The sequence below is a fragment of the Benincasa hispida genome, chromosome 12, assembly GCF_027475165.1.
Source record: "Benincasa hispida cultivar pf3 chromosome 12, pf3_genome.v1.1, whole genome shotgun sequence".
NCBI lineage: Eukaryota > Viridiplantae > Streptophyta > Magnoliopsida > Cucurbitales > Cucurbitaceae > Benincasa > Benincasa hispida.
Genome location: NC_143489.1, coordinates 18823742 through 18833051, shown reverse-complemented (window position 1 = coordinate 18833051; position 9310 = coordinate 18823742).

Here is a 9310-nt window from a genome sequence, read left to right as displayed (position 1 = left end):
ATTTGACTTAGACGCCAGTTTGATCTCCAGGTAGGAGGTGTTCCATAAACCGTCATCTTAAGAACCCCCAACCTTAGACAAGATCTCCCCGGGTAAGTAAATAACTCTTTGTTTAACAAGTAATCGACCTATTCTAACTCTTTAGAAAAGCTGATTGAAATTGCACTAATTTAATCCTAGGTGAGCATGCAACTTTTACCTTTATTATAGATTTTAAAGTCTAGGTTATTTTATAACAATTATAAAATAAAATTATAACCATTATAACCCTAGAATCATACATCTATAACATACATTCATACTTAATGATCATGCTTTAATATAACACTTTATATTAAAAAAAACTTAACATGCATACTATATACATTATAACAATTATAACATATATCAAATGCATGTACATGTTAACCTATGGTGGGATTTTAAATCTATATGGCATACTATATGCACAACAAGATTCAAAATTTAATTAAAACATACATCAACATGCATAATTAATTAAACACCCTAAAATGGATTGGTTTTGGCTCTTAAATTAAGCAAACAACTAAATTATTACAATAATAATTTGGTGTAGTACAAAAAACCGCTCTCGAACCAGCTTCAAACACTTTTGAACCAACTTGAACTGGCCAAAAAAACTCTCGAATCGGCCCAAAAACTCCAAAAAACCAGGTTGAACCGGTCAAACCGGCTTAACTGGATTGGTCCAGATCGTCTGGACCGACTGGTCAACGCTTGCAGGGGCGGTCAACGGACGCTGGAGCGCGGTCAGATGGACGGACGGAGCGTGTGAGTCGGATCCGGGTGCGCGGCGAGAGCACTCTCTCCGTTCTAGTGGCTATTTCGGGTCTATGAGCCATTTTTCTCCAAATTTGAAGCTGTCTTCTTTCCCAGAACCGAGCAATTACAGTCTAATTTCAACTCTAATGACTCTAGCAAATTTACAGACCCTTTGCCACACATTAATGCTCATAAACATGTGAGCAATTACAAATTAATACTACAAAAAAAACTTAATTTAATTGCCAAAACCTAAAAACCATTTTAGTTTCCAATCTCAATTTTATCTAATAAATTGATACCCACCACATGCAATTGAGTAAAATTAAAACATGCTCTGATACCACATGATGGAAAAATAGGCATGCGCAGCGGAAATGAGGATCAATTTTACTCTAATTGCACAAAAAAACATACAACCCTAAATTAATTAGTTAGGGGTTTTTTTGAAATATTACCTTTGAAGCTCCCGAAACTCTTCTATCTCCGCTCGAACACGAACCGAACAACCACTAGAGCTGACCTACTATCCTCTGGACTCAGAACCGGGTTGTGGGACCCGATGGATGAAGAACCCGAGAGAGAGAAAGAGATGGAAATAGAAGATGGATTTTTGGGTTGGGTTTGGGTTTTTTTTATTGGTGATTTTTCCCCAAATTTAAAAACTAATTTTGGCAAAATGTCAAAAGTTCTTTAATCCAAATTGAAAGCCCAAATTTATAGAAAAAACCATGCAAAATTGCATGAAACAAATTCATAAAAACCCAACACCTCAAAATCCACTATCTAAGTGGGCTTAATGTCTCACTATAAGCCAACACCTAGCCCACTATTTTGTTAGTGGAATTATCCAACAAAAGTTTGGATTTTCCCACTAACTTTAGTCAAAGGGCAAAATAGTCATTTGGTCAAAGTCAAACTTTGACCAAAAAGTCAACATTTTGACTTTTTATGATTTTTTCCGTGTTGACTAATTTTGACCTCCCGAGCATGAATCCGCATTCATTTTCTCAAAATTCAAATCACATTTGAATATAAGGTCGGTCAAAGTTTGACTTTTCAAAGTCAAAAGTCAACTCTTTGACTTTTTACATCTTTGACCATTTCCATTATTTCCGAGCTTCCGAATATGAACGTATTCATATTCTTGATATTTAAATCACATTTAATCATTAAAGTTGTACCTCTTAATTGAAAATCGACCACTATATCACATATACTTGTTAGTTTCTCTCTCTTCACCTAATTCCAACAATTTGAATCATTCTATCATACTGTTCTAAGTTTATTCCATTGAATAGATGTAAGATGAAGTATAAAATAACAATGCAAGTATAGTAAAGAGCCTGGAGCAATTTCTTACTGCCAGGCGTTACACTGTTTCTACTCGTGCTCTAAAGATATTCTCACTTTTGCGAGAGTCAACCCGCTCTCTGCTCTTACGCCCCAAGGTTCTCTTTCGAGCTACCTTGGAAGATCTCCGGTGTCACCACTCTTCTCTAGCTCCGCCGTAAAATGAAAAAGAAAACTATGAATAGAGGTGTGAACTTCTAAAGAGATGTGAAGTAATCGACTGCTTAACCCCTTCTCTGAAGAATGCACTTGGTATTTATAGGGCATCAAAGGGACAGCTTTAATTCCTGACTGACACTCCGGATAATTATCACCGATAAAGCTAGATGTACTTTGTGACCGTTATCGGCTGTCACCTTAATTTGGATCCGACTACCGTCAACTTTTTGTTCCATCAATCTTAATTGTCCTTTCGTCCGGATGCGTCCACCATGTTGCGGTGATTCTTCTTGGGTGGATGTTTGCGAGAACGATTAATGCAAAGTCTTGCGGCAAAGTTGCGCTCGACCGATGTATTCCTATGATCGCATTCTTTGCATTGCGTTAACGCATTATTCTGCATAAAAATATAAAGATCAACTGCTCTAATGCGTTGGACGCATGCAATCGCAAAATTATAGAATTTATGCTTAATGGACGCAATTTAACATATTCTATCAACGCAATCCAACATTGTTTAAGAACTTAGCATTGTGATAACGGGCAGTCACCCCCAAATTTAAATAATGCTTGTCCTCAAGCACAAGCTAAAGATTCCTTTAGCAAGTTAGCCGCAAAGTTTTCTTTCCTAGATTTCTCAAGGATACTTCGTTCAGATCCTATATGATAGAATTTTCTTAAGTCTTATTCGAATCTCTTCCTAAAATATTTCTAAGACTTAGGGATTGCAAGCATGATTTATTTCAAACAGAAAATTTTCTACCAGGGTGTCAAATGATTTATCCTTGTACAAAAATTTTCTTCACTGCTATTTTTTCTGACCTTGCACTTATCCGAGTGTCTTGTCTTCGTTTTGGATTGCCCCCACGGGTTTCATACGGACATCTAACTACGAGCAATGCACTCTTCCTCAAACTAAACTCATACCAATTTGGCAGTGGAGTTGCGGTCATTTATTTATGCGTTGATCCTGGCAACTTACTTTCGTTTTAGCTTGCCCCCACATGTGTCATACGGACATACAACTACGGGTAAGTGCCTTTCACAACTTAACTCTTATCAATCATGGGTTTCCCATTGTGTTGATAGTGGAGTTGTTATTCTCAAAAATCTTTTTTTTTTGTAGCAAGGTCAAAAAAAAAAATACCCCACCTTCAAATTTAAAATACAGCAATGTCCTTATTGCCAAAAGATTAAAATAAGTCTTGCGATGGTAAAAAAAAATGCATTGTAAAGAGAGTTTGAAAGAAAGCTAGCAAACCCCTAACTTCGAGAAATATTTCATGAGGTGAGTATGCTAAGATTTACGTTGACTCTAGTATATACGAAAGAGATAGAAGCATATTTTTCATCATTGAAATCATACTTGGCAAAGAGCAACATGTGGTAAACTACTAAAGTTATCTATTGGTGATATGATTGCGGTAATCAAGAAGGATGCGGTGATAAAACTTTGAAAATAATATGCAATATGATAGCGCAAAATTTGAAGTCAATATAAGGAAGAGTACACCCCCAAATTTAACGTTGTCACTCGCATTGTATTGACACATCCAACTTGCGGCGATCGTTCTTTGTTGGGTTGCGGTGATGGAATAAGATAAGTTTTGCTTCGCGTACGTTCCCGCAATCCAACGCCTCGATCATTGTAAAAAAAACAAAGAGAGGGTCAAATTATTTTAAATAAAAGAAAAAGGCTTTTTTTTCCTTTTTCTTAAATAGTACTGAAAAATGAAAAGATAGTTGAAAAGATAGTAAAGATTCTAAGTAGTGGAGAAAAGAGTTGAAGACTTGAAGTTTTCCAAAACTTGCGTCCCTGAGAGGTTGCGATCATTTAATAACGCAGGGACCACTTATTTCTGGCTGGTTTATTCATGTCCATGGTGGCTTCTCTCTGTTTTCTTTGTCCTCTGGGATCTTTAATGCCTTAATTCGGAATTTTTTCTCATGAATGCTCATTATGATTTCCCCCCTTGCGCACATTAATTTGAGCGCGACCAGTTGAAAGGAATGGTCATCCTAATATGATGGGCGCATCTTCGTCCGCTTTATAATCTAAAATGAGGAAGTCTGCCAGCAAGATGAATTTATCGATTGAAATTGCGGCATTTTTCAACTCTCCTTCAAGATGTACTCGAGATCTATCTGCAAGCAGGAGAGTTTCCTTTGTGGGCGTAAGTGTACCGACATTCAATTGTTTGAAGATTGACAACGACATTATGTTTATACTTGCCCCAAGGTCGTATAGTGTTTGGCCACTGAAGGTCCCTCCGATAGAGCATGGGATCGTGAAGATTCCCGGGTCGCCCATTTTAGGTGGGATCATAACATTTTTTGTTGCAGCCATTATTGCGATATTTTCTACCTCAATTTATTCCTCTTTGAATCTTTACGGAGTTATTGGTGGTTGGACTTCTTTTGTCTCAAGATCTAGAGGTTTAAGGGTGGACGCAACTTCACATTCTCTTTTCTCGGGCTTCTCCAAACTACAGGTCAGCGGGTATTTGGTTATCACCGCATTCAAGTTGGTCACAATACATTTCTGCCCGTTATCACACTTTCGAATCGCTCCGATCTTACCATGACCGAAATACGTATTATACATTCATACACACAGTTATACAAACAAATCTTTATTAACGGCATGCTAAGAATAGGAAAATTACAAGGGAATGAGTGCCATACCAGTTGAAGACAATCTTAAATCTTTAGAACTCAACGCAGCGGAACCCTCCACCCGATCAGCCAACGCCCAGCAGCAGCATCGACTACAGCAACACAAACAACCACACAAACACGAACGCCGCAGGGATGACACCACTAGAAAAGAGCTCCGGGTATTCTCGGAGTGAAAACCTAAAGCGTGGTATTTAGTGAATTTGGTAGAGGAAGGAGGAAGCACGAATCGTGTAGGCGATAAGCAAGTGGGAGGGCAAAGGGCGTTATTGCATAGCATGATGCTTATCGTTTAGGAGACACTACACGATCGTGTAGGTTTTACTAAACGATCGTTTAGGAAATGGTATACGATCATTTAGCAAACTCGATACACTATATGATTGTTTAGGGAAGCTATGCGATCGTGTAGGAACTAGTGTGCGATCGCTTAGGTGCGAGGAGGATGATCGTTTAGGTAGAGAGTAACTATCGTATAGGCTCTCGAATTTCTTAAGTGATCATTTTCTATTCTATCAACGCGCACTTCACTTTTTCTTTTGGATGACTGACGAACTATTCAAAAAATGAAACAATTTCATTTTTATTTCATCGGTTACAATAATCGACGCTGCCCCACTAACCCACATCCAAACGTGATTTTTGGATTAATTATCATATAATTAAACAATTAAAATATTAATAAATATAATCATATTATATTTTTATCCTATAGCTTGATATCACATATCTACTATAGTATTTTCTCCTCTACTTGATATAAATCATATTTATATCTAATTTCCTCCAAAATAATATATCTCATACATTTAGCCAATTATATCATATATAATTAACAGTCCAATTATATCATATATAATCGAACTTCCTCTTGTCAATTTGAACATTTCAAATTAACCCAAACACTGGTTCCCTATTTTATCCAAGCTACCCAGGGGACCTAATGAACCTGTGGCTCGAAGCTTCAACGGTCTGTGGATAGCTGACTAAACTCTTTAGCTACGAGATCCACCATCTGTTAACTATCAGGCATTTCACTAAAGACTAACAGTTGAATTCTTTTTACCACAGATATATTTCTATGTCCATCGGATATAACCAATCATGAGTACGGTGACCCTTTACAGATGCTCGTAAGTACAGCTGGGCCAAATTACCGTTTTGTCCTTGTAGTTACATCTCACTCCTTAAGTACCATTGATTCCTCTAATGAACAATACAACATAGTCCAACTATGTGTAAACATCTCTCGGGCTAAGAGAAGGTGTGTGGCGTCACATCGTTCAAGCCCCGGAATCAGCCCTTAAGGGAGCTATCTATCTACTTACTCCTGCCTCGGGGACGGATTGAATTCCATCTTGTGTAGCTGAGTTTCCAACTCCCAAATCAGAGAAATCCTCAAAATGGTAGGTTTTAATCGGCAACCTCGCCACTCGCACCTATACAAATCAAAGAACTGCCCTCAATGGCAGGAGTTTCTAACTCACTCATGATTAAGGTCATGTTATCTATGGTCATCTTAGTGAAGTGAAGTCTTTGTCATGAACGGTGTTATATAACGAGACGTTAACACTTCGTGGTCAGGTCTTATACAAACTCTTTGTATAGGACGCCCCCGCTCTCATATCTCCAACACGAATGATCAGTATCAGACCATCTGTGATAAGTCATAACACTTGTGACCATTCTACAAAGTGGGCCGCATCTGTACCGTTACCAAGATAAGGTTTCCCTCATATATCTATATACTACAAACCATTTTGGTTATCACTCAAGACATGATCCACTTGTATGTCACCACATACATGCTTGAGTCACATATAGATAATTAGGAATTTTATGTTTATTGGTTTGTGGTAAAGCAAATAAACAAGTAACTGTACAAAATACAAGATGTGAAGTAAATATCATATATTAACAACACAAGCATTAGTACAAACTGTTTACAAACTACAAGACATGAGACTTTAGGGCATCAACCCAACAACGCCACTCAATAAGCCTCCTATTTTAGGAGTAAGACTGGGTAGATAGCTAGAGACATAGTCCTGTAAGATGGAATAAGTTCCTACCCGTTTTAAGATTAGCAGATAAGTTGTTCCCTTATGTACTGATTTCTAGTCTTGAACAAAGGGACCTCGCCCTCTCTATGACCGAGAGGGACTTAGTATATTGGTAGAACCATAAACCAATTGTTCATTAGTGGATCAGTGGAGACATAAGAAGTAAGATGTATTACAGGGGTAAAACGATAATTTTGACCCACTGTTAATACGGACAACCTTTGAAGGATCGACTTACTGATCATGGTTAAATCAAGTAGACAAAAATATTCTACAATGAGAAAAGTGCAACTACTGGACTTTAGTGGAATGACCCGGTAGTTGACGGATGTTGATTAATTCGGTTAAAAGAGTTTAGTTAATTAATCTCGAATCATTGAAACTCATGATCTGTAGGTCCATTAGGTCTCACTACTAGCTCAAAAACAGACTAAACCATAGAATAACATGATGATAATTTTTTAAATATTCAAATTCATTTTAAGAGAATTATTAATTATATACGATATAATTAAATGTTTAATTATTGAATTAAACAAATTTGGAGAGTTGAAGAATATTTAAATATGATTTAAATACTAAATTACATGAATATAGATTCATGTTTGGAATAAGTGTTTTATTAATTTAATATTTGATATTAAATTAATTAAATTAATTATTAAGAATTTTTTTATTTAAAATTAATTATAGAATTAATTTTTTCTAAATTTAATAAATTTTTATTTATTATTAATTATTGAATTAATTTTTGTGAAATTTAGTTTTTCATTTTAAAATTTTGAAATTAGATTTCAAATTAAAACTTAAATTTTTTTTTTAAGAAAATTCATTTTAAAATGAAAAATAAATTTATAGTGGGTTTCCCACATTGCATGTTGAAGAAGATAAAAAATCATTTTTTTTCTACTGAGAAAAAGAGAAGAACGTGCAAAATTGGATTTTGCTGAAAACAAGTTCTTTGAGCTCTTGAACACAAAACCAAAAATTACTCTCCAAAACTCCCTAAATTCTTCTCATTTTGAATTCCACAATCTGATCTAAGCTCTTAAAGAATAGTAGGGAAGATCAAGTGATGGTCTACAAGGTGTTGGAAAGGATACTCAAGCTGGATTTGAAGAAATTGAAGAGTTCTTCAAAGGTATTTTTCAGAAACCCTCTTCTTTATTATGAACAAGCATGCTTTGATTCTAAAATTAATGGAATTAGAGTGCTTAAGATCCTAATTGCTTCCACTTGTTGATTTTCAATACCAACAATTAATTTGATGTTTTAATCCAATTTGAAGTTTTCTAAACAATGAATTTAATATACATAATTAAATCTATTTTTATGTTTCAATATTCAGTTGTTTCACTTTCTTCACTTTCTTTCACTATATATATATATCCAACAATCCGCCACATGAAAGAAAGTGAGAAAAATCAAACAAAAACCGTTGAGAGCAAACAGACCAAATTATGCATCAAGAGAGGTGTCTTCTGGAATTGAACCTTCCTTAGTGAATATTCACCAAATTTATTGAAAAAATAGTGAGACTAAACTCTGAAACTATCTTTCTCATTGGTGAATTGAACAACAGATATCACACACACTCATCTTGTATCTTTGAGTTTTATACGTTTGTATCCATTTTGGTCCTAGACAAAATCCTAAATGTATGAGAGTTTTAAAGAACATGAGCCATTTGAAAAGTTCTCATAGAAGTGACCCACCTTCTACTCTCTCAAAGGTAATATTCAATAAGAGTAGTCTGTCGTTACTCCTCTTGTAAAACATAATATCAACATTACCTTAACATCAATAGATCACACACTCTACAACATCTTAGATGAGATGAAACTATAAGTTTCTTAGAGTATCAACTATGAATTATCAAGCTAATTTGCCTATTGAACCAAGATCTTAGGATCTCCAATCAACTAGGTTAGATTACCACTAGATAACTCATTTCATTGATGTATATGTGACTTGCTCTCTTGATAATCCTTTCGTCAAATGATTTACAATATTCTCTTTTGATTTCATATAATCAATGGAAATTATTCCATTATTGAGTAATTGCCTTATCGAATTATGCTTTTCTAATATGTCGTGACTTGCCATTATAGACGTTATTCATGGTTCTCATAGAAGCTGCTAAATTTTCACAGTAAATACATATTGCACTTACAGGCTTTGATCATAATGAAATATCTTCAAGAAAACTTCGAAGCCATTCAGTTTCTTCTCCTGCTTTATCAAGAGATAAATTCTTATTTCATAGTAGAACATGT